Source organism: Emydura macquarii, unplaced genomic scaffold (assembly GCF_026122565.2).
Source record: "Emydura macquarii macquarii isolate MOO-44397 ecotype Brisbane River unplaced genomic scaffold, CSIRO-AGI_Emac_v2 contig_1045, whole genome shotgun sequence".
Lineage (NCBI taxonomy): Eukaryota > Metazoa > Chordata > Testudines > Chelidae > Emydura > Emydura macquarii.
In genome coordinates this window covers 12,873,938-12,899,668 of record NW_027131182.1, presented here as the reverse complement: position 1 = coordinate 12,899,668, position 25,731 = coordinate 12,873,938, and the positions used below count along the sequence as shown (strand labels likewise).

Below are 25,731 nucleotides of genomic sequence, written 5' to 3'. Positions count from 1 at the left end.
AACCATAAAGGTAGTTAAGCATTGGAACTGTTTACCCTGGAAGGCTGTGGAATCCCCACCATTGGAGGTTTTTAAGAACAGGTTAAATAAACACCTGTCAGGGATAATCTAGGTATACTTGGTCCTGCCTCTGAGCAGGGGGATGGACTAGATGATCCTCAAGGTCCCTTCCAGCCTTACTTTCCTATGATTAATATAATTTTTAAAGTATTGCACTGTATGGGTATATGTCAAAAATATATTTGGGTGTGGTTGGATTTTTGGTTTGTGTATTGTCTTCTGTTTTTCCTTCTGTATGTTATAAGCTTTGTTTGATAGTGCTTTTCGTATAATTTATCAGAGGTAGACTCCATCTAGCAAGTTAAAGGAGACAAAAACCAAGGACAATATTGTCTATTTTTCTTCAAGTGCTTGCTTGTGTCGATTCAAAGTAGATGTGTGTGCACGCCATATGCACAGTTATCAGATTTTTCCTTAGTGGTACCTGTCAGGTTGATGCAGGCGCTCCCTGGAGCGGCACCTTATTGGCACTGCATATAAGGCCCTGCCGACCCACCGCCTCTTCACTTCCTTCGTTGGCGCTCTTGTCTTCTCTGTTTGGTCTGTTTATCACCTTGCAGCACCAAAGGAGGCAATGATTTTGGTGCCAAGCCAAGCAAGGACTACAGGGGCAGACACCGGCATTGTGATGGACCTCAGCACTGAGGCTAGTGACCTGACACAGGAAGAACCCTGTGTACCAGTCCATCAAGAAGACCCTGTGTTTCCTAGGGCATCATCATCATCCTTCCCTGACAAAGTGGTGGTGCAGACATCCACAGGACCACCTCCAGTAAACAATAGGGCTCATCAAGAACTGCTGGGAAGGGTGGCTAAAAACCTGGGACTCCAAGCAGAGGAGATGCGGGAGTCAGAGGACTCTATGGTTGTTGTGTATTTTGTGTCTTGCCTAATTGGCTAGGTTGCCATAGCAACAGAGCTTAGCTTGTTGCCATAGCAATAGTTAGACTATTAGGGGATAGCTCAACCAGTCCTGGCTGGTTTTAGTATTAGTTCAATAAAGATGCTCCCTGTGTTGCATCTCTCTGTGTTCCTGTGCTGGTTTCTCTCTCTCTGAATACAATTAAAAGGATCCAACATAACAAAAGTGGCGACAGAGGATGGAATCGACCTGTGCTGCACAGGCAAAAAAGTTAAAGTCAATGTAAGAAAAAACCTTTTTGCTGTTTTGAGGGCTGGGCTATTTACACTGATAGTTCAAACTGAAACTAAAACAGGCTCTGCTTTGTTCTGACCAAAGTGAAGCAGACAGACTGGGAACCGGGAAAAAACAAAAACAGTGCTAGTGAATGGAAATCACCAGCAATTGTGTGTGTGTGACCCCAACACACATGAACAAAAGACAAGAGAAAGAAAAGGGGGGGAAGAGGAGCAGTAGCGGCTACGCTTACAGGTCCTCTGGGACTTTTTGATGAGACTCTAGAGAAATGGAACTCGTATATTGAGTGTTTTCAACTTTTAGTTATTACAAATGAAATTACAGATGCAAAGAAGGTGCCCATTTTCTTAAGTGTTGTAGGAGCTAAAACCTATACCCTATTGCACAGCTTAGTGCAACCTGATAATCCAGAGACAAAATCCTACAATAACACAGTGAAAACCTTGGAGGCATATTTTTCTCCAAACCACTGGTAATTGCAGATTTAGGTTCTACAAAAGGAATCAAGAAGAAGGTGAAACAATTGTGCAATTTGTAGCAGCTCTGAAGAAGCTTGCTGAGCACTGTGAATTTAATGATGTGTTAAATGACACCCTTCGTGATAGGTTAACGTGTGATCTGCACAATGAAGCAATACAGAAGCACCTATTGACAGAGGCCCAGTTCACCTGGCAGAAGGCCATTGAAATTGCAAGCTCTATAGAGCTGGCTGCAAAGGAACCCCAACAGTTCAGTGCATCAACCAGAGTGCATAAAGTGTCCCATGAACCAACCCACAAGACAGTGGGGAGCTGGGAATGTTACTGCTGTGGAAAGCCAGGTCACCATGCATCAGAATGCTGGTGTAAAGACCTAGTGTGTCGTCAATGTGGAAAAAAGGGACACATTGAGCACGCCTGCAAACAAAAGAAAGAAAAGTCAAACAGAACAGGCAAACTGGAGAAAAAGAATCCTGCTGTCTGGCAGACCAAAAAGGAAAATCTGCACATGGTAGAGCAGACTCAAGATGATCAAAGTGACACCCAGTCAGAAGAAGTGCCACTCCATATCTTGTTCATGGCAGTTGGCTCACATGAATACTGGGTAACACCACTGTTGGAAGGTAAACCTGTATGCATGGAACTGGACACTGGCGCAGCAGTTTCACTAGTCTCAGACACTGTGTATAAGGAGAAGTTAAAGCATCTCCTGCTTAAGCCTGCAAAAACTGTTCTGAAGAGGTACACTGGAGAAGCTGTACCCATGTTGGGCACTACTGATGTTAAGGTGGAACTCAATAGACAGTCTGCTAAATTGCCACTGTTTGTGGTGGAAGGCAATTACCCAGCCTTAATGGGAAGGTCATGGCTTAGGAAGATCCAGCGGAACTGGGCAGAAGTGAACAGGATGGCTAAAGAAGAAACAGGTCTGACAGCTGTATTAAAGAAACATGCTGCTGTTTTTGGAGAGGACCTGGGAAGTATGAAGGGAATCACTGTGAAATTGAACATTAAGCCTGACAGCCAACCAAAATGTCTGAAAGCCAGAACTGTGCCATATGCCATCAGGCCAAAAGTTGAAGTGGACCTGGAGTGCGTGGTCAAAAATAGTCCTAATATCACTTACCCACAACCATTGGGCAGCCCCAGTTATTCTAGTATTGAAGAAAGATGGCCCCATTCGGATTTGTGGGGATTTTAAGGTCATTGTTAACCCAGTGTTGTGTGCAGAGCAATACCCTCTTCCCGCATCAATGACTTCTTCACTGGTTTGGCTGGTGGACAAAAGTTCAGCAAGATTGATCTGAGTCAGGTGTATTTACAGATGCACGTTGATGAGAAGTCCCAAGAGCTGTTGACTATCATGACACATAAAGGGCTGTACTGATACTGTCACTTGCCCTTTGGAGTAACATCTTCTCCAGCTTTGTTCCAGAGGGCTATGGACCAGATATTGAGTGGCTTGCCAGGAGTCCAGTGCTGTCTTGACACCATCCTGGTCACTGGCAAGAATGAGGAGGATCACCTTAAGAACATAAAGGACTTCAGTCACTTTCCCACCACAAGAGTGCAAAATTGCTTGAAACTCCTAGGTCACATGGCCTCCTCCACATACATAGTTCAGAATGCAAGGCTGCGGCTCAGACCTCTCCAGGCTTGGCTGGCCTCAGCTTATCAACCAAGCAGAAACAAATTGGACAAGGTAGTTTCACTTCCCCCCCTTGAGTCATACAATCTCTTCAGTGATGGCTCAACGCTCAACTGGTGGGCACAGGAGTCCCTTTTTCCAGACCCCAACCATCACTGTCCCTGGTCACAGATGCATCTGAGCTGGGATGGGGAGCACATCTGGGGATTCTCAGGATTCAAGGCCGTTGGTCACTGGCAGAGATGTTGCTTCACATTAACATCAAGGAATTGCAAGCAGTTTGTCTAGCATGCCAAACTTTCCAACCTCCTCTAGAAGGAAGAGACGTGTCAGTCCTGACGGACAATATGACAACGATGTTTTATATAAACAGACAAGGTGAAGCATGCTCCTCTCCCCTGTGCCAAGAAGCCCTCAAATTGTCAGTCTTCTGCATCGCTCACTCCATACACCTGGAGACATCTTTCCTTCCAGGATCCCAGAACGTGCTGGTGGACCATCTCAGCAGATCCTTACACAACCACAATGGTACCTGACATGGCATATCTAGTATGAAAGGTTATAATTCGCTAAGATTGACAAGCACATTTATGTGTATGTGTTAATTTTGTATTTTAAGTTCTAAATACGTATGGCATTTGTATTTGTGCTGTGTTTCTGGGTGACACCCCAGCCAGGATGGCAGCAGCACTAACCCTGCTTAATGGCCCATCAAAGGAACTCACAGGTACAATGAATCCAGTGAAAGAACTCAGGGGCTACACCCTAAGAGTCACCAGGACATGTAAGAACATACTCAAGGACAGAGGACTCTGGGGCTTTTCCATGCCATTTGCTGTATGGCTGTGTTTGGGGCAAGCTACATGGCGAAGGGACATAAAAGGCAAATGCACATCCGCATCTTGTCTTAATTCCTTCTTCCTACCTATGGATCCCCTCATCTACAACTGAAGCTGTGAAACAAAGGACTGAGACCCATCCAAGTACTTGATGTACCCCAGAGGAACTGTACAAGCCTGCAAACTCTACAATTCTGCTGAGAATCTGAAATATGTGGACTTTAAAGTCGTTTGTATGCATCTGATGGCTTTAATCATTTAACATCTTTTCTTATTTGTTTTTCCTATTATTTAGTTTTAGTTACTAAAGGATTGACTGGCAGTGTGATATTTTGGGTAAGATCCAAACTTATTTTGATATGTACTGTAGCTGACCCTTTGGGGATAAGGAGAACATTTTTGGTAAAGGGAATAGAGTTTTAAAAACTTTTCTGGACCTTGTTGCTAATTGGGGGCCAGACATTGAAATGTAATAAAGGGGGTTGTGTAACTCCCTACTGGTTATCAAGAAGCTAAAAACAAGAATCAGAGGCACTGTTTTGTAACTGGGTGGTGAATCTAACTGCCGTGTTAGCCACCAGTTTGGGAGAAACTGCTCTCATTTTGCACTCTGCCCTGATCTTTACATTTTCAAGTGGGCTACCCTAGGCATGGATGGGTCACATTGGCGGATCCACAGCAGGATCCACAGAATCAGATCATTTGGGGTTTGGATCAGAACCCTGTGTCGTTCCAAATTTTAAAATTTGATACTGAGTGTTAAAGGTTAAAGTTGGTCCCAATGAGTGATCCGCGATCATATGAAGCCATCAAACTGCAAGCCCTGAGAGACAGTCTGCGTCTTTAGCATGAGAGAAGAATGGCGGAACCTCGAATGCAAAAGTTAGCTGAGATGGAAAAAAAGCTGAGGAGAGAGCCCAGGAGGCTGGAACTGGAAACTGAGGCAAGAGTTTCCAGACTTAAACTTTAAACCAAAGTAATAAAAGAACAGCAGGAACCGTATCATCCTGAAAGTCCAGCTCCTCTCAACAGCAAAGTTGGGGAGAGAATCTGTCCAGTTTATAACAATCTTAGTATGTTTGATAATATGGTAAATATAGGTTACTAGATTAATGTCATAACCCAGTCCCAGAGAGTATAAATGTGAATCTTCTGTGTTACCTGTAATTAACAGGGAAATTTGTGAAGGCGGGGAGGTGCATGACTTAAAGTGTTTTTTGGGTTTAGCCAGATACTCTCTTCCTTGTCACAGACAATCTCTAGCCTTGGGATTGTGAAACAGCAGCTTGTCTGTTCAGAAAAGCAGTTTATTTGCTAAAGGGGAGTTTGTCTCCAATTTTCTGTCTGAAAAGCAGTCAGAATGTGCCCTCTCAGCTTATGCTGATTGAGGATGGGTCAGTGGTCTCAGAGTTGTTTCTGGACTTAACTGAAATACAAAAAAGAGTCTGTTGTGGCTAAGGAGGATGTTTCCTTAGAGCAACCCCTAGCTAAGGAAGGAAAGGACAGAATTTTGTAGAAAATGGATTGTTGCTTAAAAGTGCTCCTGAAAGAATAAAACCTCATGGTAGCTTTTGCAAGCAGTTTGCTGCAACTGAAGGGTGTGGAAGTGAATTGACAGAATTAGCTCAGGATGAATCACTGCCTGTAGCAAGCAACAGTTTGTGTTAAGGGACTTGGTTTAGTTTCGAACTGCCAGAGTTTTTCAAGTGTGTATGGATTCACTGACTTTGTTTTAGAAAGATCAAGTGTGGATACCTTAGAGAAGGTTTGAGATGGAGTGAAAATTAGGGAGGTTGGTTAGCCTATTGGGGAGACAATGGTGCATGCTGACTCTTTAAATGAACAGAGTGTCTCAGGTTCAGAGCAAAAACTGGATAGCTGGATCTACAGAGCAGGACAGCTGTGCAGTTGATATCTCGGGGAATATAGGGGGTGGCAGGCAACCTCTCACCTCTAGCTACTTGGGATATGTTTTGTAGTTTCTTATGGAATCAGATGTACCCGAGTCCACTGTGGAACCAGAGATTGCTAGTGAAAGGACATCACAACCCTGTTTCTAAGATACTAGTGAAAATGGTTGGTATCTTTTTAAAACAGAGTCTAACCTGGAAATTGGTCATTGCTGAAAATTTGAAAACTAGTGAACTAGCTAAGGCGTGTTGATGCAAGCTATCTGCCTGATGGGGGAGAGCCGGGGTGGGGGAGGGGAGGAGAGAAGGTTTGCCCAAAGCCTATGTGAAAGAGAATACTGAGCTCAAAGAAAAGCTATGAGCTAAAAGTGTTCAAAAATTCAAAAGGGGTGTTAAACAACCTGCCCCAATAATAAATTATCTGTACTGAAAATGTGGCATGACAAAAATTGTTCTAAGCGCACACTGGTACTAATTTGATGTTGATATTAATGCTGATGTTAATGCTTGTAATTAACCCGTTGCTAATGGCAAGAATTGTAAAAATGTATGATGTGAATGATCTTTTGAAAAACCCTTGGAACCTGTTAGAAATTGTAATAATACAAAACCAAGAATGGACAATTTCTGTGATCCATTCAGCAGTGTCTAGGGACACGCCTTTCTGCATCCATTTTGAGTGAGGGGAGTGATGCTGTTTGGATTAGGGGTGACCTCTTATAATATTATTGATATCAATATTGCAAAATTACAATAATTCATACAAGATATGCCATGTCAGGTACCATTGGAAAAGTTATAATTCGCTAAGATTGACAAGCACATTAATATGTATGTGCCAATTTTGTATTATAAGTTCTAAATATGTATGGCATATTTGTATTTCAACTTCTGCTGTGTTTCTGGGTGACACCCCAGCGAGGATGGCAGCAGCACTAAGTCTGCTTAATGGCCCATCAAGGGAACTCACAGAACTCACATGAATCCAGTGATAAAACCCAGGGACTGCACCTTATCAGTCACCAGGACATGTAAGAACATGCCCAGGGACAGGGGACTCTGGGGTTTTTCCATGCCATGTGCTGTGTGCTGTGTGGCTGACTGTGTTTGGGTCAAACCACATGGCAAAGAGACATAAAAGGCAGAGGCATACCATCCCCATGTTTGTCTTCATTCCTGCTTCTTATCTCTGGATCAACTCATCTACAACTGAAGCTGTGAAACAAAGGACTGAGATTCATCCAAGTACTGGATGTACCCCAGAGGAACTGTACGAGCCTGCAAACTTCACAGTTCTGCTGAGAATCTGATACATAGAAATGACTGTAAAGTCCATATATATATATATATATATATATATATATATATATATATATATATATATATATATATATAGCTTTAATCATTTAACATCTCTCTTCTTATTTGTTTTTCCTTTTATAATAAACCTTTCATTTTAATTAATAAAGGATTGGCTGGCAGTGTGATATTTTGGGTAAAATCCAAACTTATCTTGATCTGTAATGTGGCTGACCCTTTGAGGATAAGGAGAACATTTTTGGTAAAGGGAATAGAGTTTTAATAATTATCTCTTTAGTGAACCTTGTTGCTAATTGGGGGGCCAGACACTGAAATGCAAGAAAGGGGGCTGTGTAACTTCTTGTTTTACTTCTTGATAACCAGTGTGGGAAATCAGAGGCACTGTTCGTAACTAATTGGTGAGTCTAACTGCAGTGTTAGCCACCAAATTTGGGAGAATCTGCTCTCCTTTTTCACCTTGCACTGACCATGGCATTTTCAGGTGGGCTAACCTCGGCACAGACAGGTCACAGGTTATCTAGCAATTTATGTATGACTTGTAGAATTATAGTAAGTCTGTCATGTGACAATCTGTTCTGTCTAGAAAAAGTTGTTTGTTTTTTATTAATGTCACTTAATCTCATCTTGAAGTGAATGGGGTATCTCTCAGTAGCATTAATGGGAATTCTGCACTTGAAGAATGGACAATAAACTCTTGAATCTTTAACTTGACACTTTGTATGCATGAAAATACCATACTTCAGTAAAAATAAAAAATCCTCTGCTTTGTAGATTTGGGTGTATTTTGCAAGCTCTGAACAGAAAGATATCTCAACAAATGCCAAAATTCACAAAACAATATGGGAAAAATAAATGTAAAGACCTGGCTTAGAGCCACAAAAGCAAGGGACTTTTGGAGCAAGTACTAAAAATCCAGCACAGGCTTAGCCGAAACCATACTGCCTAGGGATCTGTTATGCATTTGAATTTTAATAAAATGTGATGTCAAATCAACTCAGTTGAAGTTTTATTTAAGTAAGACAATCAATACTAAATGCAGCACTATACAGAAAGGAAAACATACAAAGTAATCTGAGACTGGAGAAGTTTGGTGCCTTACTTCACTTCTAACTCCCTATAATTCATCCTTTATAGTCTTGTTTAGAACAAAGAAAATCCTACACAATTTTTCTTTCCCAGAACTGACCTTACTGAAACTTTTTCTCACACTTTGATTTTGTGAATGTTCTCTATTTACCTAGTTAGCCAACGACAGCTGTAACTATAATTAGCTCTAAATGACTTAGTCATCAATACATTACTCAGTGGTTTGCTTTTACATTGATTATAGAACACATCCATTACAAAATGGACAGGGAACATCTGTTATCAGTTGCTAGCATCTTATCAATTAGTGTGCATTTACAAGCATTCTTTATTAATTATTAGTAGTCCTTCCTAGACATCTGGACTAGGTCAGCAAGGTCAGGGTAAAAAGCAGAGTGGATCATTTAAATACAGTCTTATTATCATTTAGAGACACTTATTAATCTAAAACAAAGCACTCTGTAGCCTGAGACAGCACTTTGGCTAACAAACGTTTCTGGGATTTGGGGGCAAAGATTCATGAGAACTTAATATACAAAAGAACCATAAAAAATTACTATTAACAGATCTGACAGCAGACTCTGAAGCTACTGTAATACCAAACATACTGCAATAACTAGATCTGATCAGCAAGAACCAACTTTTAGCATCCTTCTTCATTTCTTGCATTTGGAAAAGACCCAATAAATAAAGTAGAACCTCTAACTTTATTCCAAGATCAACTTGTATAAGTATTAATACTTTGGGACTTGTAGGAAACTACTTATTAACATTTTTATGTCATAGTGCCTTGTCAAGGAGTTCAACAGGTTTTTTTTCATGAGTCAATATGTAATGTACTGTCCCTTGGTATGAGTAAGTGTTAGTGTTTCTCTCGTTTCTAACCTACAGAGAGGATAAAAACCTGCTGCTCCTGCTCACTGATAGAGAACTCCTTTAGCTCAAACCTGTATTTTTGAAGACAGAGGCATGGTTCTAGTACTAGCCTGCCAGATTTGTCTGATTTAGCTGCTGATTATTTCTATAGCTTGCAGCGCATGGTTTCATTACAAGTCTAGTCAGTGCTGAGAGCTGGTTCATATGAATCTGTCATATCACCTGGGGGTGAAATGGTGGAGGGAGAAGAGGGAGTTCTTTGAGACACTGTGTATTTACACTTAGGAGTATTGGGCTGCCTAGTGGTGCCTAATGGTAGAACTGTCTCCAAACAGTGACCATTATTAAAGCACTCACACCCCTGTCTGAGTGTCTCTGAATGTTCTGAGGGTGAGGCTATAAAAAAGAGCGCAATGCGCTCTGCCATCTCAGTCACTTCCAACTGCTGTGCAGTGAAAGTGAACCACTCCAGTCAAGTTGGATGTGGTTATTTTATCCATTGCTAATACCTTTTTAATCATAGAAGATTAGGGTTGAAAGGGACCTCAGGAGGTCATCCAGCCCAACATCTGCTCAAAGCACGACCAACCCCAATTAAATCATCCCAGTCAGGGGTTTGTCAAGCCAAGCTTTAAAAACTTCTAAGGATGGAGATTCCACCCCTCCCTAGGTAACCCATTCCAGTGCTTCACCACGCTCCTAGTGAAAAAGGTTTTCCTAATATCCAACCTAGATCTCCCCCACTGCAATATGAGACCATTGCTCCTAGTTCTGTCATCTACTACCACTGAAAACACCTAGTTCCATCCTCCCTGGAACCCCCTTTCAGATAGTTAAAGGCCGCTAGCAAATCCTCCCTCATTCCTCTTTTCTGCAGACTAAACAAGTCCAGTTCCCTCAGCCTCTCCTCATAAGTCATGTGCTCCAGTCCCCTAATCATTTTTGTTGCCATCCGCTGGACTCTCTCCAATTTGTCCACATCCTTCCTGTAGTGTGGGGCCCAAAACTGGACACAATACTCCAAATGTGGCTCACCAGTGCCATATAGAGGGGAATAATCACTTCCCACAATCTGCTGGCAATGCTCCTATTAATGCAGCCCAATATGCTGTTAGCCTTCTTGGCAGTAAGGGCACACTGCTGACTCATATCCAGCTTCTTGTCCATTGTAAGCCCCAGGTCCTTTTCTGCAAAACTGCTGCCTACTCAGTTGGTCCCCAGTCCGTAGCGGTGCATGGGATTCTTCCATCCTCAGTACAGGACTCTGCACTTGTCCTTGTTGAACCTCATCAGATTATTCGTTTAGTATAGTTTAGTGATAAGTATAGATAGTTAAATTAGTTAGCTTGGTTCCAGATTATGGCAGAACTGAAGAAGAAAAAGAAGTTGGGATTCAAAAGATGTGCTTTTTGCCTGGCTACCTTCCCATCGTTGTACCTGGCTGGATGACCATATTAGGTGCCTGAAATGCTTAGGAGAGGGCTGCTCTCCTTTGGGGTGTTCATCTCCCAGACTTTCACATTCAGAGCTCACAGGGAGAGGAAGAACAGGTTGCAGGTGCATCTCCTTAAGGAAGCCCTTGGAACTAAAGTCTTTGGATCAGGTCATTCATCAGATCCAAAAATCTAAGAGGCCAGTTTCAGATCCTGTGACTGCCTCCAGCAAGTTGAAGCAGCTTAAAGGTCAGGAAATTGGAACCATCACTGGGTCCTGCTTCAGATCCTCCTGTTCAAGCAGTCAGGTCTTTTAAAGGTACCATTGATAGATAAGGCCAGACTGCCTATTACAGATCTTTGGGCCATGTCCAGCAATGTTGATTCCGAAGAAGAAGGCAAGGGAAAAGACAGCTATGGTTAGCAGTGCTGAGTCCCAAATATCAGATTTGTCAGATCTGTCCAAGTCTAACAATGCCTCTATTGCTTTGAAAGCAAGGCCAGTTCCAGCTTCAGTATCAAGAACCAAAGAAGTTAAGTATTTTACTGGATTTTGTGCCATCCAGGACTTCAGCTCTGGCTTCAACCCCTGCTCTGGTTCCAGGTCCATCTTTGGAATCAAAAAGGACTTTTACTTTGTTGTCTGATGTACACTCTTCAGCTTCCAAGTGTTTCTTGGATCTGAGTGAGAAACAGACTGTTTTGAGGAAGAGACAAGCTTCACTGGTTTCGAGGTCTGTGTTGTCTTCACCTGATAAAAGAATAGCAGAGGAGATTATTGGGTTTTTTTTTTTTTTGATCCATCAGTACCTCCTCCGAAGACTCAGAAAGAAAGCTCTTCATGTATACACTTTAAGTTTATTTCTGTCTACCTTCCACAGCTGTTATCTCCAGTAAACTCCATTGCGGAGCCAAGGCTAGATCCATATCCAGAGAATGATAAAGGAAAAATAGATCTGTTTCCTCCAGCTTATGCCCCTTTCTACTGCTCCTCCCGCAGCTGTGTTCCTAAATCCCAGTTGCTAAGGTAAATTGCAGTCCTGGGCTCCATGGCCTTATTGGGGACTGCTACAGGAATTTTTCAGTTGTCCTCCTTATGGATGGAGAGGTGATATCCAATATGTAAAGAACTGGGCAGTAAAGAATCCTTGGATTTGCTCCCCCTGAATCAATCTGCATCTCAGACAGTGTGTTTGGTATATTTTTTTAAACAAGAGCATGCTGACACAGACTACAATCCTGATATTTTACCAGATGAGCATGGAGGAGAGGCTTCTGCCTCTTCTCCTTCTGAGGATGCTCTACAGTTTCATGACCTAATGGATCTGATAGCATCCGCGCTGAATTTACCTTCAGTACCTATGAAGGAAACCTCCCATTTTGTGTTGAACATTCTTGAGGATGTCATTACCAATCCATAGTGGTCTGCTGCAGCCTTCCATGACAGATGACAGAACTAGGAGAAATGGTCTCAAGTTGCAGTGGAGGAGATCTAGGTTGGATATTAGGAAAAACTTTTTCACTAGGAAGGTGGTGAAGCACTGGAATGGGTTACCTAGGGAGGTGGTGGAATCTCCATCCTTAGATGTTTTTAAGGTGCGATTTGACAAAGCCCTGACTGGGATGATTTAGTTGGGGTTGGTCCTGCTTTAAGCAGGGAGTTGGACTAGATGATCCCCTGAGGTCCCTTCCAACCCTAATCTTCTATGATTCTATGACTGTTTGGTCCACTTCTGCCTCTTACCAGTCTATTTCCAAGAAGGCAGACAAATACCCTCCAAGGGTTTTCATATTTTCTCACATAACCTGTACCTAATTCTCTGGTGATGGCTGCTGCCAGTAGCAGGTTAAGGTCTGGACAAGCCCATTTCACTCCTGCTGATAGAGAAGGGGAATATATTGTCTCCCTAGCAAGAGAGAGGTTCTCTTCTTCTCTTGGTATTAGGGTGGCAGATTACCTAGCAGTTATGTTCCACTATCAATTCCACTTGTGGGGAAACATGGCACTGTTTTGTGCAGGATATGCTGGATGACAACAGGAGTTGGCAAAAGTGTGCCTAATGGAGGATCAAAATGTGGCAAAGCATGCTTTCAGGATTTTGTTCGGTGCCTCGGACTCTTCTGCTAGGATATTGGCTTCTGCAACTTCTCTGAGGAAACATCTTTGACTTTGCTCTTCTTCTCTTGCTCTGGATACTAGAATCAAAATGGAAGATCACCCCTTCAAAGTGGGGGTCTTTTCAGTAAAAATATTGGTGAGTTGCTGGAAAAGCTGAAGGAGACAAGATCGATGGCCCACTCTTTGAGCTTGATTTCTTCTAGGAGAAGGCCTTCTCTTTCTTTCCATTATGAGAGGGAGCATTATCTGCAATCTTCCTCAATTTATTTTTTGTCAGATCAAACACTTGTTTCCTAGTTCCTGTTCCCTGAACTCAGTGAGAGAGCGTGCGTGCATGTGCGTGTGCGTGCGGGCCGGCCACTACTCAGGGCACACTAGTACGTATCTGCTGTTTGGACTGTTTTACGTTTTGTCCAGACTGTTGCTGATCTAACCAGTTCATGGTTATTGCATGTTTTGATTAACAACATGTCTGTGTGTGTTGCTTCAGTGTGTGTCTGTGTCATGGGATTGCTGCTGTAGGGTGCATCAGAGAGTAACATTAGGGCAATGAGTGGTTCAATTCTGTAACCCAAACTGCTTTGGCTATGATGGCACTGATATTTATGATGGTCTGCTGGAGCCCAAGTCATCCTCTGATGCTGCTCCACAAATATTTTGGGACTGGAGACTGATAGAGAGGAAAATATTTTTGAAGCTCCCCAGCAGTCTAGTGAAACAATATGTGAGTCCACATTTTGGTTGCGTCACTTGGCCCATAACTGTGAATCTGCGGACTTTAAGATGATCATGCTCAGATATTTTCACGATGGGCTGGGAGAACGGCTTCTGGATGAAGAAGCTAGAACACTAGCATTTGATGTAGCGGTTGCTAAAAGTAACGCATTTGAAAGTGCTTGGGCTAAAAGGTTCTGTGTCCAAGACTGCTGCTACCTTTGTGTCTATGCTTAAACTATCAGCTACTTCTACTTCTGTTGCGAGAGTCATGGAAGGCTACCTACTCCCGCTCCGTGGCCCTGGCAGAAAAGTTACCAGCTTGGCCAATTTCCTTCCTGCCACGCTAGAACTGCCAAGCTTGTGGGAAGGAAGGACATTTCAAAATACTGGGCCACAGTATGCTGGCTCACAATAATGGAAGGCCTGAAGTGCATACCGTGAATGTGGAGTCACATGAGACCACCTTTGCCAGGGACCCTGATGTTTTCTTTAGTACTGTCTTCTGATGTAGCAAGGCTTGGATACTTGGAAAGCTTGAGCTGCTATCCCATGTTGTAGAAACAGATGGTCCAGATTTGGGGCTTGGATGCAAGGAAAATCTGATTCTCCTGTCTCAACTTCCATAGCTCGTATTTTGTAATATTTAACTTAAAAACTGAGGCATTATCTAACTCATCTTTGTAAGTTCATTTGGCAGGTATCTCAGCTTACCATATTTCGGTTGATGGTAAAGTGCTGTTCGTGCATAATATGGACAAGAAATTTATGAAGGGGTTATATAGCCTTCTTTGAGAAATCTTGTCCCTCCTTGGGATCTTAATTTGGATATATCTACACTCATGAAATCATCTTTTGAATCCTTGGCTCAGTGTTGTTTGTCTTGTTTGTCTTTGATGATGGGATTCATTATTGCCATAAAGTCCTTCAGAAGGGTGACTGAATTAAATGCCTTGAGGGGTGATCCACCATTTTCATCTTTTGATAAAAATAAGGTGGCCTTCAACCTGATCCCAGGTTTTAGCCAAGTGGTTTATGAATTCACATCAGACAATTAATTGGTTGGTATTTTTTTTCCAAAGCCACATACTAATAAGGCAAAATCTGTTTTACGTAGTTGGGATGTAAGAAGAGCTCTTGCATATTATTTGAATAGAATGAAATGTTTCAAAAATCATCTGATTATTTCTCTTTTATGTTAAGAATCACATCTTTTTCTTGAAAAAAGCAAGTCCTGGCTACTAAAATTTGCAGAGATGCAACTTGGAGTTCTGCACAGACTTCTACTAAACATTATGCTCTTGCATCAGCACTTGAAGTCAAATCTATAGTTGGTAGAGCGGTGTTTTAGCCTGTATTCTGTTAGGACTCCGTTTCCTCCTCCAGGTTATTTTCAGCACTACTTATCAAACTACCTCATAAGTGGGAATATACAGAATCACTTGAAGAACATATGAAGGCTTCCTACTTGTAACCAGAGTTCTTTGAGATAGCTCTACATATTCATACTTCCCACCCACGTTCCTCTTTTTCTCAGAGTCCTTTTGTTCTGGGCTGTGCTTCCTTGTACAGCCTCAGCATCTCTGAACATTTTGAGTGTGAGGAGAAGAGTAAGAGGGGGTGCGAGCGGCACTGCTTGGAGATGGTTCTACCCTTAGGCATCACTGGATGGTGCAATACCCTAAGTGTGAATATGTAGAGCCATCTCTAAGTACTCTATTACAAGTAATCTTCATTTAGTCCCATGGGCTGAGGCTGAGCCTAGGAAATGCATCCAGAACTGGTATGTGTTTGTGGAGGACGTTTGAGAGTCGTGGATGGTGTTTTCCTTTCTCCTCTGTTTCAGAGGAAACTGTCCCCCACCCAGGGCCATGAAGAAATGAGAAAAAATTCCCTAGGGAGCTCTTGAGTTAGTACAGTGCAGCTTGTACTTGATATCACATGGCAACAGAACATAAGTAGCAAACATACCAGTATTTCAACCAGTCTCTGATGGGATGGGGACCCCTGGAGCTGCAGCTTTTTCAGAACCAGCTCTGCTAAAATTGTTTGTCAGATATTTTTGGTAAACTCCAAGTCCCGCCTCTACACCAAAGTGTGGCAATCTGGGGCTAAAGTATCACCTTCCATGCAAAAATGCCCAGAAGGAGAAGAGCTGAGAGAAAAATATGAAGTTGACACATTATCCCATCTTGTAATTTTCCCTTCCTCTGTTCTGTGCCATGCAGAGGAGGAGAATGCCTGGTTTGTAATAATTTAAATTTTCTTAGTATCCCAGAGAATAGAAAAAAAGGATTAAATGGGAGAGAAAGTGGATGAAACCTGGAAACAAACAATTAACAAACTGCATTCAGGTTAGTAACTAAAGAGCTGGCTTGTCTGAGATTTGGTTGGTTTTGTTTGTTTGTTTATCTTTCACAGGTTTTTGACATTTCACTGGAGAACCCAAAGGGCTGTATTATGCCTTCTCTCAGGCTGAGCTCTGCTAGCTGAGGGTAGCAGGTGCGTTGCACCAATGTCAGGAGGTATTATGCTTCCTGGGCAATATGGGATTGGAGGAGCACGTTAGGCTCTAATCCTTTTCCCAGCCCAGCCCTGCTTACGTGTGTGTGAGGGAAGTGAGGAGAGGAAGAGAAAGTGTATGATTCCATCTTTGTCCTGTGATGCCTCCTCCTGAATGTATGGAGCTACATTTTGGTTTCCTCTTGCTCAGGTCACTCTGGGACAGAGCACCAGTGCAAGGGAAGTTTTGATTTTGAGCTTCTTGCTTTTCTTCTTTGTTCCACGTGTGTAATTCACACTGAAGTCAATAAAACCTTTGTTGTCAGCAAGGTTATCGGACTTGGGGCGTAGTGCCATAAATGTTTAAGGACCTTGAATATTAACTGCCAAACAGATGGAGGAATATAGGAAAAAATATGTTTCTGCAGTTCCCTCCCTATAATGGAGCCAAGCAGGCATTTAAAGGCATGAGTCTGCCACCCAGCTTTTATCAGGAATTATTCCTGTAATGGAACTCAACCCAGTGTTTTGGAACCATTGGATGTGTACTGAAGTGCGTTACTACATGCTGCCTCTTGGTTTGGTTTTTTAAACAGACCTCTATTTAAAGCATTACTCATCAATCGGTTTGCAAATATCTTGTGGCAATAGTCTGTAGGCTCTGGCAGGCTAACTAGTTAAATATGAATTCAGGAGGGTACAGTTTGACATTTACGGAGGCTGTGTTCAGATTCAGAAAGGGTTAGGTTAGTTTAACAGCTACCAAAGCAACAGCCTTGTAGTACTATTTACAAAGCAAAGTAAAAAGGCTGACATACACATTTACCATAAATGCATGGATCCTCTTCTGGATTTCTCTCCCCCTCCCCCCCATGTCCTACTTTCCCTTCCCTTTTAAAATTCTCATATTGAAATAAATAATGGAAGTGCAATATTGCTTAGTGCAATTTCTTTATACAGTGTTTCATTCATACAACTCTCACAGTATTCGGGTGACCAGATAGTCCTGATATTTGGAGCTTTGTCTTATATAGGTGCTTATTACTCTCCAGCCCCTGTCCCAATTTTTCACAGTTGCTATCTGGTCACCCTACTCAGTGTATACTAGTGATGTTGTAAAATCATGTTACAATAATCATCTGGAGAATAGGAAGAGACAATAGAATAAAAGAAATGTAATGATTTGGTAAGCGTAGAAGCCCAGGTGGAAAACTGACACAGTGATCTGGAAGATGGGTGGAGCCAATGGAATATGAGAGAGATGAAGAGTTGGTAAAAGAAAACACTGATGACTGGGGTCATCAGCCAGACCCAGTTCCACCTGATGTATCCAAATATGGTAAGGATCCAACACTTTGATGGTAGGGAATAAAAGTTCAGGCATTTTCTTTTCTATCAAATCTTTGGCAGACAAGTTTACCTTCCCAAGCCTATAGTGTCTGGTTATTATACTTTCAGTAGTGTATTATGTATGAAGAATTAAATAATGCTACTAGAACTCTTGTACAAACACACATTCTACAGAATCATTTTCAGAAGCAAAAGTTTTTTGTTTTTGAACTGCCAATCAAGGAGGAATGCTCTTCTGTATGGGTAGGACTTACCCAAATGCATAAAGCCTTCTCTGCCTCTTAAGCCCTACTTTTGTGTAGAACAAATAAAACAGTCTCATATTGGAGTATGCGCATCATCACTGCACTGGGAAGAGACTGGGCTCCACCCACACCAGCTCTGAATGGGCGAACATGGAAGAGCCAAAAGATGGGCTACTGGATCTGCAGTTTCACAGATTCAGTATCCCAGAAATCTCCGGTAGCATCTGCTAATGGCCACTACCCCAGTGTATCGAATGGAATAATGACAGTTTGTCCTGCAGCTCCAAGGCTTGCCACATGCTTGTAGGTAGCTTCCATACCTCCACCTCAACAGAGTTCTCTTTACAAAGCCCAATTACTCTGTCTTTGTGTGGGAGGAGGGACATTTCACCCTGAGTAAATAAGTAGTTAGATATTGCAGAAAGGACCACCACCCACAGTTTATCATCTCTTCCCTCATTGTGAACACCCAACCAGCAGTCTTATCTCCAACCATGTTTATGACTTGGTTTTATGTTTAATGTAAGGTTTGCTGGGCCTTAATGAATTACATTGTCCTTAGTTCTGTACATGAATTTATTTTGCTGTGTGTAAATATGTGTGGTATCTGGTTGCAGATGACATCTGTGAGATCTTTTTCTGTAATTTAAAGGTATGTGAGTGGCTGATCTAGGTTAGTGATTGATCTAAATCTTGTATAACTCTTACATAAAAAAATTACAGGATTGAAATTTTGCATGTTTGTGCCTTGGTATGTTGGTTTAACATTGCATGTTTATTGTTCGTGGTGAAAGTAAAGAGCTATGTTCCCTGGTTGTGGAAAAAAGGTAGTTGAAATTCTGAAGTGATGAGCTGAGTGTCAATAAGATACTGGATGATGTACCTGCATGTTTTTCCTTACTGTTTACACTTTGTGTTGGCAGCTGGCAGGATTTGCATAACTGAAAGTTAACAAAGTTTATGTTTTTGTTATGGAATTTGCCAGCTTTTTCAATAAACCTATCATTGTTATTTGCATGACTAGTCATTATCAGTGTTGATACGTATTTCCCTGTGAGCCAGTGTTTCCTCTCCGCTGCCCAGCTTCCCCTACTGACCCTCCACAGAGCTGAATTTCTTCCCCCCATACACCTAAGTCCAGCTTCATGGTGAGCAGTGGTGTGGGTGAGGGGAGCATAATGATGAGAAGGGCTATGGAATAGCATAAGGAAAATATGTGGACTGTTGGAGGCTCACAACCACGTGTGGGGACACCGAGGAAATTGGGTGAGGGGGCATTGGTCTGTAGAAGGCCAAGGGAGCACACCGGGATGTTGTGGAGGAACATGTGGAGGTAAGCAGGCAGGCGTGGAGCAAAATTGTGTGCCTGCAGCACTAGGGGGAAAATTGGGGCTTAAGTAGAGAGCAGCCAGATAGGAAGAAGCAGAGGGAACAAGAGCTTGACCTCTAGAAAATCTTGCCCGTCAGTAGGAGAGGAATATCCCAACCATTGCACCACTGTTAACACTTAAACCAGCTGTTAGCCATCAAAGAAGAAGCCATTCTTAGAACTCTCAGAACTAGACTTGGTCTTCTCTTCAAAGTAACTCTGTGTAAATTGTCTCAAAATTCCAAGAATGGAATCTGCTGGGAAAATACAGCTTCAAAGCAATAATTGCTTTGTTAAAACCAGTCTCCCTGCTGCCCACTTTTCTCACCAACTGCTATAGCAATGGTTAGATACATGCATAATTCTGCTTTTAAGATTATGCTAGACAAAAATATTTTCTTGCCTTTCTTTAAACTTGTCAGAAATATATATTTTTTCCAGATATGTCTGGTAATAAGCAATTAAACACTCACCAGTCCTGTGTAGAAGAATAAGTATACTGGGTTGGAATTTGAGCTATAAATCTCCACTAACCAGTCCTGTGATCTGATTTATTTCCTTATGTCTCCTGGCCCAAGCATAGGAAAATTGGTTTTGACTACCTTGATAGGGTCAGGAAGGATCTTGGCCCCAATATAACAATTGGGCAGGAGCACTGTATTTCATATTCTGCTAAAACAACAGGTATTACACACTGCCAGGCAGAATTTTAGATGTAATGGGCTATTAGTCTAATATGCCATCACAAATTCTCCTTGACTGACTGACTGTGTGTGAGTGAACCACAATACTCTGCTCACTCAAATGATATGGGACTCACTAATGCTGTTCTCTAGAGTTCTCCTTTAGTCCAGGGGTAGAGATCTGTGTTTTGTAGATGGAAAAACAAGGGTTCTATTCTTCAGCTCCCTATGTGCATAATTAATATAACTATATTATGTAATATATACAGTATTTGTTGTAATAGATGAATGTATAGTAATTGTAGGGCAAGACAGTGGACTGCCCATACATGGCATAGATAGGAGTAAGGATTCCTACCTTCCCAGCCCCTGGTAGAGCTGCCCAAAGCATAGCTCCAAAGCTTGTGGGAGCACAAGGAATGCACAACAGATGTCCAACACTCCTAGGATCAGGTACAAGAGTAGGTAAATCATTGTCTTATCATAGTGTATTGATCAGCATCACTGGGGAGAGGGATGTATGCTGCACCCATTAAAGAGGTGTGTCACAAATGACTTCCCCCACCCTCTCTGAGGCACAATATCACCTGGCGCTCCCTATGGGGTGGTGTGCATGCACACAGCCCCTTATTATGGGCTGCTTACTAAGAGCCCAATGCAGGCCATAGTAACTTAGTCATTTTTCTCTAGAGCACATGGATTCTATAACCAGTAACCTATTTCAAAGCATGGGTACAGCCACAAATAACAGCCAGTATTTTCAGATATCACATTGAGTATTAGGGTTCTAGTTCAAGCTTTTAAAGAATTAGAGAAACTTAAAACTTATATTTTAAAAAGCATATATAACTCAAGAAAAATGGCAACTGCATTTACTCGTGTGTGTATATAGAGCTGGTCGGGAATTTTTCAATAAATTTTTTGATGTTCTAGAAAAATGTCAATTTGTCAAAACTGTAACTATTTGCAAAAGAGGGTCAGGTTTGACAAGTTTCCCAACTCGAAAAAAACCAAGAAAAAAAGTTCTGAAATTGTTGAAATGAAATATTTTGACACCTTCCACTTTACTGGTTTGAAATAGCTTTTTGTTTAAAAATTTAAGCTAATTAGACTAAAAAAGGGTAAAATCTCAATGAAATGTTTCTAATTTATCAAAACAAAACTCTTTTGACTTGAAATGAAAACAAAATCATTTTTTCTGTTTACAAATATTTTTGAAATTTTTTACTTTTCATCCTGATTTGAGATGGGGGAAGGAGGGAAATGTAAAACTTTCAAAAATATTCACAGAATGCAAAAACCATTTCCCACCCAGATCTATCGGTATCCTGGAGAACTGTGGAACTAAACTGTAGTGAATAATTTAAAGGTTAGAAAAAAACATTTCTGATTTTTTTTTTTTTTTGTCCATAGGCAGCTGAGATTTCAAACTTAGTGGTCCCAATTGTAATGAAGTGGACTTATTCTCTCAGGTAAATTAAAATAAAATAGTCACTGCTGAGATTATCTAAAGGCCTTTCTTTGCATTCTGCTTGTTCTCATTTTTATCCTCTTGCTTTTAGTATGTTTCACCTTTGTCTGGTCTTATATATTTTTAAAAATGATGACAAAACTATAAATTAATATGCCACTGCAACCACCAACCTGAGACTGGTATTACAGCTGAAAGTAGTATTTTTGCCTGATTCCGAAAATTATTATATAATGAGTAAATAATTATGTTTCTGTGTTCACTGTGACTGTCCATGGACATGTTTTGTCCCTAGTTACCCATCAGGCCTGTAGAAGATGGACTGATGATGCTGGAAACGTCTATACTTGGCCCATTCACTCATATCTGAATCAAGCCCTGGAGTATGATTCACTGCATATACATGTGTAGGTTCTTTTGATCAAGTTTAGTGTGGAAATATCATGTACCAATGCAGAGTTACAAGAACATGAGAACAATATTTCCATTAAGAGCAAAATATTCTGAAATGCTGATGGTATGGTGGTTAATAGCTTTGTAAAACATGCATGCACACTGCCCTTTGTTGTAGATTTGATGGTATTTATGTGTAATTCAAGGGCACTCTCCTTTTCTTCCTCCATTCAGTTGTGTAAATCGGTTTGTACATTGCCATAGTGGGTCAGTTCTTTTTTTTTATCACTATGCTATTGTTTTGGAGTCAAAGCACTGAACTTGTGTTAATAGTGGTTGCTGTAGTGAAAGGTGTGTCAATGTGTCAAAAGGCATAATGGTTTGACTTTTCTGTAGCTTTTACCTCTAAATGTACACTCATATTTTACCTCTTTACATTTTCTATATCCCTAAGGATAAGATTTTGAATGTAAAAGCCAGGGTGGCCTTATTGCTGTGAGTTCCAGCATGGCACTTTCCAGTTTTTGCAAAGCCCCAGATAGCAATCAGCATTCTGGCTCTTAACTTAGATTTTGTCAGCCCGTGAGTCTGCAGTATGTTTTCAACGGGTAGCAATCAAATGATAACTTTTGCTCATTGCCTTCAGTCCTCGGGCCTGACTAGCAGCTCAGCTTACATGGTGGATGATAGTGAAATAACTCGCATTTGCCTCAAAGCAACAAGAAGAGCTTGAAGTTGCTATTGCCTTCTAGGCCTCAAATAAAATTTGAAAATGCCATTCAAACTAATTTTCAAACAGTTTCAGTGAGGGATAATCTTTCTGGAGATCTGGAATAGCAAGGCTGTGATTGATGGAATCCACAACAGCAACACCATGCGGGGTATCTTGTCTAAACATGACCTACATACAATTTGAACAACAGCCCATACTTAATGCTGCATCATCAAAATTCAGACCAACCAGTTCTAATTAGAACTGTGCATCCTTTTAATCCCCACAACTCGTGAAGCTGTTTTTATTCCCTGTGTGATACCATCAACTGTCCCAGATTCCAGTTCTAGTATGTCAGCAAAGGCAATTTGAAGGACTGGGAGATACAATGCAATAATTTAAGCATACTAAGATATTATCATTTTCTGAACACTGTATAGGATTCAGTCAGTCAGATGAAGTTATTCTATATTTGGTTATAAGACCTTCCTGTATGTATGCATTGATCTGGATTACCAGGGAGGCAGTGTGAAGAACAAAGAGAAAGTCAACTTAATGGCTCCTGAATAAACAACCTCTGATCAATATTGGGGGTCAATTACAGGACAATGGCATACTTCCAGGTTCCGGCTGAAGTGACACAGCTGTTCAGCCAATGCTGAGAACAAAGAGATCAAAAGAATTCTAAGCAGTTAAAAAGCCCTTCTCAGGAGAAGAAGGGGGAGTCAGTTGTCAAGTGGTGTTCCTGGTGCGAATAGACTGAGATGGAAGGAACACATGCCCTTGTAGTGATTGAAAAACAACTGAGGGAATGGTAAACCTCAGGGAAAGACAGGCAGGTGTGTAGATTGGTTTATTGTTTTTAATATGTATTTTCTCATTACAAACTTTTGGTTCTATATAAATAACACTTTGTTTTAAGGAAGCTGTCTGGTCACTGGTTACCAATGTTATTTCTCACAGAGGGAACAGAACTGCAGGGTCTGCACTAAGTCAGGCCTCCTGAGGTATCAATGGTTAGTGCCAGGGACTGCAGCCCAAGTCCTGGTGTGAGAGTGGGAAAATTGTGTGATTCCACCCCAAGATAGAGGTGACAGAAAGAGGCCTGAAACCTGAAATGAGGGTGCACATGAAGAGACCAGTAGGGATCAGAAGTGGTTACCCCAGTAACTGTGACAAGGGAGTACAAGTTTTCTCATCCCGCCCAAAGCTGACTCTTGCTCCCCTACAGTCCTGTCATTAGGTCCACCAGCAAGCACAGCAATAAACCTAACTTTCTATGGACACTTTTGATACGTTTCCCTCAGAGACTTTGCAGTCACCTCTGGTATAATATTTCACAATGTGGGTTTTAGTGTAGCATGATCCAATTGTTTCTGTAACTGACACAGACTAGGTCGGTCCATCTTTCTCCTTTCTGGCTGCCAGTTTGTGTGTATTGCTCTGCTCTGTCCCCCTCTTTCTGCACGGGTTCTTCTGATTGGCAGATCAGTTCTGTTGCTTTGCTCAGATCCTTCTGTCCCTAACTCCCACAGACAGCAGCTAGGTAACTTTATCCCATTCCTCTGAACTCCTCCAGCTGCCTTCCCTTTGACTGGCACCTGGGTGCTACTGTGGCTAACGTCTCTCAGTCCACCCAGCCTCCCCATTCGTCCTTTTGCAGTGGGCAGGAAATTTTACACATCTAGCTGCACACATAGCACTTCTACTTGCCCTAGATTTCTGAACAATAGGATTTTCCCACGCTGATCATTTATTTTGCTGCTTTTTCCACAAGTGTCCACAAGTTTTCTCAAATGTATTTGTTTAAATTTTTCACCACCATTTTTTTACCAATAAAAATCAGCAGCTGGAGATTGTTTGCAAGCAGTTCCCTGCAAATCTACGCTGTTCATAATTTGAAATGTGGGGGTTAGTTTCGATCATATACATTGCATATTATTTCTGTTTCCTGAATAGCAGAGCCAATCTTAGAATCAAGTTTCCAGTGTGATTATCCTTATTTATACATTCATTTTTGGTGAATACTCGCTAGTACTTAACACTTACTTAGTACTTAAAACATGTTTCTATGAACATTCTTGCTAGTAAACTCATTTGTAGCAGGCAAATACAAAAAGGATGTGAAGACACAGCCAAGCAAACTTTATTTTTAATTTGAGCAAGTAGTTACAGAATTATTTTTGCATTATTCTCCCAGCTTTAGTACCAGAACTCTCAGGGAGGAGAGGATACCATCCTAGCACCTTCCATTGGATTTAAAGGGTGTTTAGCACACTAGTTGAATTACATACGGCTAAAATTTGTTCTAAGATGAGCAGACATGGTTCTCACTGAGGGTGCATACATTTGAGAGTAACATATAGCTCATTGGAGCGCAGAGTATATAATACCCATTTTGCATAACTTTTCTTCTAAGCAAAATAATTCTCAATATCTTCAACTGTGTCCATAGTTGATTTGCCAGGCACTGTACAGTATCAGTGCATTGTCTTATGCTTGCCATGATGTGGTCCATGTATACTCGATTTATTAGAATTTGGAGTAAAATGTCTAGGCTTTTTGCCAAGCTCTCGAAGTGTCACCAGAAGCCTTCTGGCAATGGATCCCACTGTATGTTGAGTTCACATATTGATGAAAAGTAGGGCAATGGTAATTTTTTTTAAACCACTCACATCCATTCCTGCTGGAGATATACTTGATTTATTGCCCTGCACTTTTAATAGTGGTCAAAACTCTATTTTAAAATTATTTAAAAAACCCTCCCCTCTTTCTTCCAAAACCTGCAGTGTGTGTAATGGATTTCAATAACCTGTAAGTTTCATAATGACTAAATGGTGTGTGCTGTTGTCCCATTCTTTGGGTTGCTGTAGTAACATCACGCATTTATAGGATGATCAGTGGGTCTGGTCCTGCAACCATTTATGTGTCTAGTACATTGTGAGCATTACCAGAAATAAGTAAGAAGTAATTAATTGAAAACATAAACCCCTCCAATGAGAATCCTTGTTTGAGAAATGACTACTTAAGTGTTCCAGGATCTAGGCTATAGGTAGGCTAAATATATGACTCTCCTATTCATGCCTCTCACCACACACATGCAGGGGGTGAAGAATTCCAAATTAAAGTCTTCACAGATTGTGGGCTAAATTCAGTGCTAACTCCAAATTTTTTACCACAGAAATTGTGTAGATAATTGTATCTAACAGAAACACATGTAGTTTTATAGCAAAGCAACATCTGGAAAAGCCTAGATTTAAAGACTGGGCTGACACTGTTTTTCCAGTTTGCCAGCCAAATGAATGTGGTCGAAGCGTGCCATACATAACTGCAACAGTCTGAGGATTAAGAATAAAAACTCTG

General features: G+C 41.4%; 1 protein-coding gene across 6 annotated transcripts in view; it reads left to right on the top strand.

Moving 5' to 3' along the window:
- Positions 1 to 25,731, top strand: part of PRLR (prolactin receptor) — a 143,455-nt gene that overhangs the window by 24,568 nt on the left and 93,156 nt on the right. For 5 of the 6 annotated variants that reach the window (XR_010919200.1, XM_067545510.1, XM_067545507.1 and 2 more), the window contains exon 2: positions 21,206 to 21,264. The exons of the other annotated variant lie outside the window; for it this stretch is intronic. The gene's annotated coding sequence lies outside the window, so the exon portion shown is untranslated. The remainder of the gene's footprint in view (positions 1 to 21,205; positions 21,265 to 25,731) is intronic. 6 annotated transcript variants of the gene reach the window in all.